Genomic DNA, 12,575 nt, shown 5'->3' on the forward strand with positions numbered 1-12,575 from the left:
AATCTATGGCTAAGATTCATCCATTTTTTTGCTTAATCCTTCCCATTTTCTGATTGGCTACATGTAATTACATAGGGAATCCAATTAGAGATTCATCGTTATCTTCAAAATATCAAAATTTAATCTTAAGTCAGCTCAAAAATGGTTTACATAGTTGTTTTTTCTTTACAAACAAAATATGTTAAAACTATTTCACTCAACATTTGAAGTCTTTGATGCTAAGCATTAACTAATATTTATACTATGACTCAACATCTATAATGCTTGACATCTACTATTTACTCAGCTCCTAAATCACTCAGTATATACTATCTACTTGGCACTTGAGTGACTTGGCACATGAGTGGCTTAACAGTCACTATGACTTGACATGGTCTATAATATTCATGTTGTGCTCAACATGTACTACTTGTATGGCATGAACTAGGTAAGCAACTTAAGTGTGTTGACACTAATTTGTCAAAACCAATATAAGATCAACACAACCTACATATTTTTCAGAGAAAAACCATTGCCTCTTCTTTACTTTTTCTTCTCTGTGATAGATTCTTGCATGTAGCTATTCTTCAAGCTATTTGGATTTGTATTCCTAAAATCCTTCATGGTATCAAAGCTGAATCTAATGTAGCTTGTTTAGTATTTGGAGTTAAAGAAGAACAAGGGTTTGACATAATAGATTTGGCATTTTCTAGGTATTTTATGTGAAAATAAGACGTCTCTAATTCTTGGATCACTTTGAGGCCAAAAAAATCTCACTATTGGTTTCAAAAGGTGTCAAAATTCCCATTTTCATATAAGCTTTGTCAATTTTCGACAATGTTGACTTCGGAGGATTTTTTTTTTGGATACAATGGCCATACAACTTTTGGCATGTAAAATGAGACAAAAATCACAATTTAAAAAAAAAAAATTCTTTTTATAGGGTAGGTTAACAAATAACTACAATAGTTACTAAAACTGCTAGTAGTCATCTTGACTGTTGTGGCCATTTCTTTGTTGCCCACTCTAGTCGTGCCTACTCACCATTGCTTTGCAACCCACACTTCACCTCTACTAGTGGAGCCCCCTCCTTTCCATAACTACTACTACACCTCTATTGGTGCTCTACTAGTGGCTCTATAGTCAAGCCACTCTAATCCTCCATGCCCAGCATATGGTCACATGGGAGACCAAGGGTTGAGTTTTAGCCCCTAACAATTTTTGTGATAACTTGAGCATATAGGGCTATTCTTTTTATCCAAAAAAATGTTAGAAAGAATATTCAGAAGTGGAGATAGTGGTGTAGGTATGTTTTGGAATTTTTCTCCAATTTGGCACCTATTTTTGTGCTTGATGTATGATGATGTATTGCATCTTTTAGGGGGCATAACTTATTTTTTATAGCTCCATTTTTTGATCTAGAAAAAGCATTGAAAAAGTCTTATCAAGAAATTTCTAGATTCTCTAAAATTTAACCAACATTTTAGACCAGGTATTTGTGATACACATTTGAAGATTTTATGCTCTTTTCTTGTATGCATATTCCTTCTACAAGATGGGGTTTAGTTTTTTGCATTGTAGGGGGTGTTTTATATTACTTTCTATTATAATATTAACATATTAGAAAAATTAAAAACCTCTTCTTGAAATGATGGCCAAGACTTCTTATCTTGTAATTCTAAACCCACACAACTATCATACATGGAAATCTCATATGGCAGCTTCTTCATTCAAAGGCTTCGTGGTCTTGTCTAGATACAATGAAACTAGTATTTTAGAGTCAATATTAGAGTTTTCAATATAGGAATACGATGGATGAAGCCATTGGTCTAATCTATTTGAGTGTTTAAGACAACTTACAACTTCATCTTGATGAGTGTTCCACTCAAGAAACATGGGACAATTTTAACGACTTGTTTGGCACCATAAACAAGTTTAGAGCACTTCAGATTGAGGTAGAGCTTACTTCTATTATACCAAATGCTTTCCCCTCTATTGAGGACTTTCTTCTGAGGTTAAAATAGAAGATGAATTTATTATAGGGATGCAGGAAAGAGAAGACATATAAGGAGTACATCTATCTTATTCTCTCAAAGCTTCAAGGAAACTTTTAGATTTTATCTTCTACCTTCCATTTCACCATGGATGCCTTGGGTCCCAAATTTTTTATGCCCAGTTTTGAGGGCTTTTGTTATTACTTGACTAGAGAGAATTCCAAGCTTATATATTTCGATACTAGCACCAGTTCAAAGACACATGCATTAGTTTCTCATACATCTACAAGGAATCCAAAGAAAAAGCCAAAGTACAAGACATATTGAGTAGGTAGTGAGAGTTCCTCCAAGCCTATTTCTAAATCAAATGCTCAGAAACCCTCTCAGAAGGGTAAATCTTCTAAGTCTAGGAAGTATTCCTCCAAGACTAAGAAGTACATAGGTGATCTAGTTTTTAGGTGTTGGAAACATCTTGAGGCTTTAGAGGAGGCCATGCAACAACACAATATTACTTCTCCAAAGCCACCACCTCCTCCTTCAGGTAAAGGACATGCTCTTTTTGAATGAGCTTTGTCATCTAAAACTAATTAGATTCTTGATTCTAGAGCTTCACACAATATGAAATACTAACCTAATTTGGTTACCTCACTTTCTTAGAGTGTTACTACACATATGGTAGTTGGTGAGTCTACACAACTTTTAGTCATAGGTTTAGGAACTATATCTTTAGAAGGTGCTTCATTATAAGATGTTCTCTTGGTTCTTTCCATTTCTATGAACCTCTTGTCTATCTTTTAGATTTTTCATTCATGATCTAAAAGGAAAGTTGAGTTGTCACCACATGATGTGGTTACTTGAGACCTCCAAGATCCTAACTTGATTCTTGCTACCAGGAGTGTTGATCTTCAGTCTCACTTATATCATTTTGATGGATTTGAGTGATCTGATTACATAGGTATTTCTCTCATTTCTCATGGAAACATAATGAAAAATATTTGGCATTAGCATTTTGGCCATTTCAACTACTATCTAAAATAGATGAGCACATAGGAGCTCGTGATTGGGCTACCTTAGATCTCTTGTACCGACAGTGTGTGTCAAGGCTGTACACTTGGAAAAAACATAGAGATCCATTTCAGGGAGGTAGATGCACACATACTAAGATACCATTGGAGTTGATACACAATGATCTTATGTCATTTTTCACTCCATCTTTTTTAGGTGCTTGATATGTTCTCACCTTCATAAATGACTTCTCTAGATGTACATGGGTGTACTTTTAGAAGTATAATTTTGATATCTTTGATTTATTTTGAATCTTTAAGATATTTCTAGAGAAGCAGTATGGTTTTTCTATTAGACATATATACATTGACAATGGGGGAATATGTTAATTAGTCTTTCAAAGATTTTTGTACTAAGCATTGTTTAAAACATTAGCTCAAAGTTTCCTATACCCCTCAGTAGAATGGGGTTGTAGAGGTAAAGATCAAGACATTATGGGAGATGGCCAATTATATGATACAATCTTGAGCTACGAGTTCTTCATTTTGGGATAAGGCTATCAATTGTGCAAATTATATTTAGAATCAGATGCCTCACAAGGTATTGTAATGCTTGACTCTTGAGGAGGCTTCGACTCATGTTAAACCCAACATTTCTACTTTTTGCATTTTTGGTAGTGAGGCTTGGGCATTTATTCCCTATGCTTAGTGGAAATACATGGAGAAGAAAAGTTGACCACTCATCTTTTTTGGCTACTATGAGGATATGAAGGCATATAAGTTATTTGATTCTAATTCTAGAGATGTCTTATTTTGGTGAGATATTTAGTTTGATGAGTATTATCCTTAGATGGAGCCACCATCACCAACTTCTCCCTCACTACTCCTCAGATGAGTCCTTCCTTCCTTCTTTTCATTCAATTTTTTTGGAATAGGGTTTTCCCCAATAGTTTTTCTATATTTCTCCACTTCATATAGATTTGGTTAAGAGTGGGTACCTCATTAGACCTTGTTGTCAGGACCCAAGTTTTCTTTTAGCATTTATTTGTAGTTTCCTTTCTCTTTCTACATTATTTCTCATCTTAAGGAGGGGTTAGAGTAAAGCATTCATTTAATTTAATTTATTAAATCACCTTTACCCCCTTCTTAATATTTCACTTAATGCACTTTGCATTTTCATTTAATAATTAATTAGTAATTATTAAATGTCATTTACCTCTTAGGGTTCTCCTTTTAGGTTTTAAATCTCCTTCTATAAGGATTGATATGTTGTAGTTATCTCATATTTTTTTAGTATGATAATATAATTTGCATATTTTCAAAGAAAAAGCCTTGCCTCCTCTTTTCTTTTTCTTCTTAGTAATAGGTTCTTGAATGTAGGTACTCTTTGGGATTTGTGGATTTATAATCCTCAAATCCTTCAGGAATATCATGATAAGTTTCACACTTGAATTGAAAAATGTCCATCTTCTCATTTTTTTCTCACCTCTTGCATCTTTTCTATAAATTGAGTCATCTTGCACTCATTTTCAATCCTTAGAAAATCTTATGTACTCATTACACCCAAACCATGCTTCTAGTATTCCCAAGATAATCTAGCCAATCATCATATTGTTTTGTCAATTTCTTTCAATTGTGTGTGCACTATAAGCAATTGGAGCTACATTGACAATGGAGAAGAAAGAAGGATAGGTGAACTATAATTGAAAAGGGTTTTTTTACTCATTTTAATTTATTTTATTTCATTAGTTTTCATGGTAGATTAGATTAATTTTGCATATGTTGATTGAGTTTGTGGTTTCTCATAGTATTCTAGGTTTTACCCTATTTTCTAGTCCAATAACAACTTAATATTCATATAATTTTCCTTCTTTCACAGCTTTAGGTAGCTTGTAAAGTTTGACCTCCTACATCAATCTATAAGATATTTTTCTCATTATAATTAATGCAATGTTGCATCTCTTTTTAGTTTACTTCAGATAGGGAATGGCCCCTAGCTTACCTCTTTTATATACAAATAAATACTTGTGTATTGCTTTAGTGAATATATCAACTACTTTTTCTTTGTGTTCACATATTATAGTCTTACTTCTTTTTCTTACACTAATTACCTCAAGTAATGATACTTAATTAAAATATGTGTTATCTTTGTGTGCATCATAGGATTCTTAGATATGTTTATAGAACTTTTTCTATTATAATATATCGCCGTAGGTTTAGTAATCTCTTCCTTCATTCCTTTCAACAATTTCTTGATCCACACAATGTTTAAACAATCAACTATAGCTATAACATACTAAGCCTCTATTGTGGATTGAGAAATAAAAATTCTCTTCTTACTTTTTCATGAAATCAATTTCCTACCTGTTGTGGTGTCCACAACACATGCCCCATTCCTCACTAGAAATGGGGACCCCCTACTTTTTTCAACTCCTGGACTCACAGTTCAAGAGTTAGGAGAAGAAAAGTTTTGTTAGAGGTTAGAATTTAAAGAGTCAAAAGGACAAAAAACAAAATAAAACAAAAAATCAAAAAAATTGAAAAACACCAAAAAATTTAAAAAAATAAAAAAATAAAAAAAGAAGAAAAAGTTTCAAACATTTGATCACCTAGAACACTTGATTTCTTGTCGGGAATGATAGGTCAGTTGGAGAGAAGACAAAGGTCGAAGATACAGAGGTTGGACACATGAAGTGATTGGCTACAAAGAGGGTGTAAATCATCAAAAAAGGGCAAAGAATGTATACAAGAAATGATCTAAAACCCCATTTAAGAAAAACCCAAAAACTATTTTCAAAATTGAGAACTTCAATTTTTTGGCAAATTCAACTTTCAAGGTCCACAGCTCTGCATTTTTGAGCTCCACAACTCCACATTTTTTAACTTCATAGGTCTGCAGCTTCACATTTTCATGTAGCTCCACAATTCAGAGGTCTATCGATAGTTGACTGCTAGTTCCAAAAATAGCACTTTCCATGCAACAGGAGCACATTCTGATGGCAAGTTAAATCCAACACATGCCTAGTGAAGGGCTAGTTTCCATTTTTGATGCCTCCATGCACTTCCACTTTAACTAATGGCATCCTCCTACTTTATTTCTCATGCTTTCTCTATTTTTGACATGTAAAGGGCTCATGCATCCAATTAATGAATAAAATATGGATGGAGTCCCTCTAAGCACCAGTTAGATTGTTAGTTTGTATATATTTAGTTTGTTTTAATATTTTAAAAGCATTTTGATGCATGAGGATATCTCTCAATATCAACACAAATTGAGGAGATGATTTCTTATAAATACCCCATTGTAAAATGTAAGAAGGGCCATTGTTATTATGCAATAAAGTTATACTTTTGGTGCTAGCATTCGGAGTGTAGTTATTCTTTCTTGAATGTGTCATTGTTTTGTGGATTTTATTCATGAGATTGTGATTGAGCCAAAGGTTTATTTTGTTGTTTCTAGTTGTGTGATCTTTTAGTTTTGGTGTTTGCTACAGATATATGAATTTTGTTGACGTAACGAGCTTGAGAAGAGATCACTCGATTGTGTCTACATATCTTTTTGTCTTGCATGAGCACGCTTTCTGTGGCCTTGTGATTTGATGAAGAGTGAAACATCATTCAACTTGTTAAAGATTCTCACCGACAATTGCATCAGTGGATTCTAGGAAGTCCTGCTCCTATTTTCATCAGTTTCCTACTGATTCCTTCGAAGGTTTAACTTGTAGCATTGTGTGTCTTGTAGCTTATGTCTGTTTAGGAATTTCAATTTCAATTTATTTTATTTTATGTTATTTTCTTTCAATTTTTTTATTTTCTTTGCTAAAACCTTGTTAGAATAGGACCTCATAGTAGCTAGATTATTAGAGTTGCATGCATTGAAAAAAAAGAAAAATACAAAATATTGTTCTTTTGGTGTGATATTTTGAGACAGCAAACAAATTTTAGTTCGACTCAAAGATAAAAGAGTTTTTAGAACAAGAAAAGGCCTCCTTGTGAACACTCACATTTATCTTCTACTAAGCAAATTTTGGTGCGTTGCAAGACAAACACTGAACCTTGGAGTGGATCCTTAAAAATATTTTCTTTTCAAGAGAGGAATTACACTATGGATTCCTGCCATTGACCTTGTGCAAAATGAATGCCCAAAACTACCTAAAAAGAAAGTGCTTCCACTTGTACTCTTTCTATGATCAATGTTTCTAGCTCAATTAACATCTATGTAAATTTTTAGCTCAAACTTGTTATTCTTCTTACACCATAAGCCATATTCATTTGTTCCTTTTAGATATATCAATGTACTTTTCACAACTATCAAGCGATTCTCATTAGGATTATAATACAATCTTGCAACAATACCAGCAAGTAATGTAATGTTAGGTCTACTATGAACAACATAGTATAACTTGCCAAACATTGATATATAGAATGTCTAATTTACTTCAGTAGAATCATCATTCTTTAAAAGTTTATCTCTAGTATCCATAGGTGTTCCCACTAGTCTTGAATCATCTAGTCCAAAGTTTTTTCAGTATCTCCTTGATATACTTTGGTTTTGTAATGTATATATCTCCTTTCATTTGATGGACTTGCAAATCAGCAAAAAAAAAATTCTCCAAACATTGGCATCTCAAATTATTTCTTCATCTCATTAGAAAATTATTTGCACAATAAAATATGTCCTCCAAATATGATATCATCAACAAATATGTCATCTAACAATATATTGTACTTAGATTCACTTTTCAAATATAGATCTTTATTATTATTAGTTCTTTCAAAACCAAATTTCACCAAATATGTATGTAATCTTTCATACCATGCCCTAGGGCTTGTTTCAAACCATACAATGCTTTGTGGAACTTATATACCATGTTCTTCTTGCTAGGGTCAAGAAATCCCTTAAATTTTTCAATGTAAACTTCCTCTTTCAAGATTCCATTGGAAAACATAGATTTGACATCTATTTGATATACCTTGAATCCTTTGTAAGAAACATATGCAAGTAATGTTCTTACTCTTTCTAACCTTGCAACATGGACATATGTCTCTCAATAGTCAATTACTTCCTCTTGTGCATATCCCTTACAAACCAATCTTACTTTGTTCCTTGTGACTTTTCCTTTCTCATTCAACTTGTTTCTAAATACCCACTTGGTTCCAATCACATTCTTATCCTTTGGCCTTAGCACCAATGCCCGTGTTTTGTTCTTTTGTATTTGATCAATTTCCCCAGTCATTTCTCTAATCCAATCTTCATTCTCTAGTGAATTTTTAATTATTCTTGGCCCAAACCCACAATATAGTAAAAATGTATCATACTTCAATTTGTTTCTTTTCATGACTCTTAGGTCTTTGTCTCTGATGATTTGACTAGGTGTATGGTGTCTTCTTACATAATTTGCTAAGATAATTTTAGATCTTCTTCCTACTTGTGGTAATTTACTTGGTCCAACTTTCTTATCTTCTTCAAGTATCTCCTATTGTAAATCAAATTCCTCTATCTACTATTTGGTCTCCTCTCTCTATGACTTAGCTTCTACAACCTAATGCTTGGTAGAGCTTGTTTGTTGTGACTTGAAAGTTCTAGTCTACTAATGCCTGGCAATCTTATTCTCTAGTTCAGGTAAAGAACCTAGTTCTCCTTCATATATGTGTATAATTTTTTTGTCATCTTGAGGCTCCTTCTTGCATTCTTCTTCATTATTTTCTACAAATTCATCAACTTTAACATTTTCACTTTACACAATTTTGTTAGTGTTAGTATTCAAACACTTGTATACCTTACTTTTAGTGGAATATCTTAAGAATATATCTTCATTTCTCTTTACATTATATTTTCCCTTTGTTGCATCTTTTAGTAGATAACTTGCTTCCAAAAACTTTGAAATATTTTACGTTAGGTGCATAACCATACCACATTTCAAAAGGGTTTTTTCTTATACCTTTCTTGACATGAACTTAGTTTAGTGTATAAAAAGAAATACTTATAGCTTCTCTCCAATATTTTTGTGAAAAATTATTTTTCATCATTAGTGTTCTCACATAGTCCATGATTAATATATTTCTTATGTTTTCTAATCCCAGTTTGTGGTAGCATCCTTGCTGCTAACATTTATGTTTTGATTGTTTTGTCATTGTAGAATCTATTGCTCTGATCAAATATGAATTCACCTCCTCTTTACAATTTAAAGCATTTAAAAATTAACCTATTTCCTTTCTAACTCTAGTAAATACAACTTAAATATTTGAAAAGCATTAGATTTTTCTTTTAGAAGCATCATTGTCATCATTCTAGAGAAATCGTCAACAAATAAGATACACTACTTGTCACCATAATAACTTTTCACTCCAATAGGACCACATACATTAGTATGAACCAACCCCAAAATATGATCAGAAGAATAGGTATTACTCTTGAAACTAGACTTTGTCATATTTTACATTTCACATTGTTTGCACATCACTTTATCTAGTTTCCTCAATCATGGCAATCCTTTTTCTCTTTCCATGTTACTAATTCTTACCATATTATCAAAGTTCACATGACATAGCCCCTTATAGCCCCTCATACCATAACCAAACATCTTTAGATTGTAAAAATAGACATGTATCTTTAGATAGGTCTAGATAGAATAAATTACCACTTATTTTCTCTCTACTTCCAATTAGTTCACTAGTAGCATCGTAGATTTTTGCCTTCTTGTTTTAAAATTCAACTCGGTAGCCCAAACTATTTAGTTGTGCCACACTTAGCATATTATATTTCAATCCATTAAACCAATATGGATTGTCACATCTGATCTTGTCATTCAATATAATAGATCCTTTACCTTTAACATAACATGGTGTATCATTTCCAAACTTAAAATAACTACCATTATAGTGTTCTAGCTTTTCAAACTTACTTGTATCACTAGTCATATGATGTGAGCAACCACTGTCAATTATCCATTTAACATTCTTACTCAAATGTGAAATTAGAGCAGTTTTATCGAACTTTTCATATTCATAAGATTCATCTTTCATTGCAATAAAAGACTTCTTTATCATGTTCATCATATTTTCTTTTAGAATTATCTTCTTGAACAATGTAACTAGATCACTTACCTTTTCCCTTGTAGTATTTGTTACCTTGGTTTTCTCTATTGTCTCTTCTATCTTAGTATATTTTTTCTTTCCTTTCTTCCTTCTCATCTATTTGAAGACATCTTGTAGCAATATGACCAACTTTGTTACATGTAAAAAATATTATAGTAAATTTACTTTTGTATTTTCCTTTTCCTCTTGGTAGCCTTCTTGCCAATAATGCTTTTAGATAATCAAGATCATCATCTGATTCACTATTACTATCTAGTAGCTTACTTGTTTTGAACTTTCTCTCATTTAGATTCATCAAGGGTTAGTTAAGACTTGAAAGAACATTCAACACTAGAAGGTTTATAATTATCAATATTTGATAATTCATATGTAGTGATTCTATCAATTAGACTCTACAAGGTGATATCATTACTAGGTCTACATCTTAGTTCTTTTATTATACATACTCTAATTTCATAGATAGGAAGTAAATTATTCAGTACCTTATCACAATTTCTTTAGATATGGCTTCTCTAGCTCCTCTAATTGTATTCACCACTTCTTTGATTTAGCCACAATACTGGGAAATATTTTTTCCTTCTTTCATTCTCATGTCATCAAAAATGTTTCTTAAACTTTATTCTTTATCCCTTAACACATTTTTGTCTCCTCCATGAATTTGTGTCAACTTATCCCACATTTTCTTTTCAATAGTACAATCCTTCACATCATCAAACTTAGCATAACTTAGCAAAGATGTCATATCTATGATCATTTGATTGTGCTCTTGATTCTTTTTAACTTGCTCAATTGTCATGGGTCTAGGTACTTCTATATATTCATTTTCCAAGTAATATAGTTTAGAATCTCCAACTCCAGATAGATGTAATACCATTCAACATTGTCATGTTGGGAAGTTTTCTTTGTATCTTGGGTACCTCTCTCTTGTACATTTTGATGTTTAGCTTAAGTCACTTCAAAATTTCCTTACAAGCTCCAAATCTTTGTAACTATTTTTTAGAATGTTTAGAATTACTAAGGGGGAGGGGTGAATTAGTTATACTTAGGTATAGATGTACACGTTGAGACAAATTATAGCCATATTAAATGTTGTGAAGGAATCCTAGAGGAGAGGAGCACATCTTGAAGATGTGAGTGATGATGAAGTAATGACACCAATCCCTAATCTAGAACCTGAGGAAGATCAAGATGAAATATTACTAAGAGTAATGCCTAGGGCACTTCAAAGCCTCCTATGGAAGTTGTTCCTTATTATGGAAAATTGGACACCAATGTTGTCTTGGATAGGATCTTTGATATGGAGGGGTTTTTTAAGTTTAAAGGTACTCTTTTTAATAGGAAGGTGAATATTTTAGTCACTAGGCTAAAAGGTCGCACCTCACTATGGTGGGAGCATTTAAAAAATCATAGAAAAAGAAAAGGAAAAGAGAAGATCAAAACCTAGTTGAAAATGGTGAACAAGGCAAAGAAGAAGTTCCTTCCTATTGATTACCAAGTTAGCTTTTTGAGAAAGATGTAAAAATTGGGACAATAGGACATGAGTATAAAAGAATATACTGAGGAATTCTATAGATTGGATATTAGATCTGGACATGTGGATGATGAGGTTGAAATAGTTGCAAGGTATCTAAATGGATTAAGATTTAGAATTCAAGATGAGATACATTTTGTGAAATTGGAAAGTGTGGAGGATGCATATCAATATGCCTTTAAAGTTGAGGAGATATTGGAACTGAAACATGAACAAAGACAAAGAGATAGAGGTGGCATGTTTCATAGACACAGAGGTAGATCTTATGGAGAAGGTGTCAAATATAGATAGAGATAAATCTAAATGGAAAATTGATGATAAAAGAAAGGCTGATTGAAAAGGTGGTGGTTCCTACTGAGGAGATACTAGTTCTTACAAAGGAAGAGGTTATTCTTATTCTAGATGTGATTTTCATGGTAATTGTTTTAGATTTTGCAAAGAAGGTCATAGTTCCTTCAAGTGTAGGTACTCTAGAAAAAAAAAAAGGTAGCATAAATGTTGCAATTCAAGGAGATCTTGTAGGTTCACCATGTGGACCTAAGGATGGAGAAAATTTTATGGTGAGAAGAAGTTTGTGCAAAAAGATGGTTGATGAGGAACTTGTCCTGAGGAGAACTATTTTCAAGACCATCTATAAGAGGGTAGGAAAATGCTACAAAGTGATAATTGACAATGGAAATTCAAAAAATTTGGTATTAGAGGAGTTGGTTAAATTTTTTTTTTTTGCATAGGTTGAGACATCTTAAACCCTATAATATTTGATGGGTCAAAGATGAGAATAAATTGTTGGTAAGTGTGTAATGTATTGTAAAATTCAAGATTGCACACTATTTTGATGAAGTTTTGTGTGATATTATACCTATGGATTATTACCACATTCTATTGGGTAGGCCTTGGAAGTATGGTAGACATGTTTTGCATGATGGTAGATCAAATCAATATACACTTTGGCTAAATAGAGAAAAGAAA

Source organism: Cupressus sempervirens, chromosome 9 (assembly GCF_028749045.1).
Source record: "Cupressus sempervirens isolate cs-2001-9-10 chromosome 9, ASM2874904v1, whole genome shotgun sequence".
NCBI classification, from domain to species: Eukaryota; Viridiplantae; Streptophyta; class Pinopsida; order Cupressales; family Cupressaceae; genus Cupressus; species Cupressus sempervirens.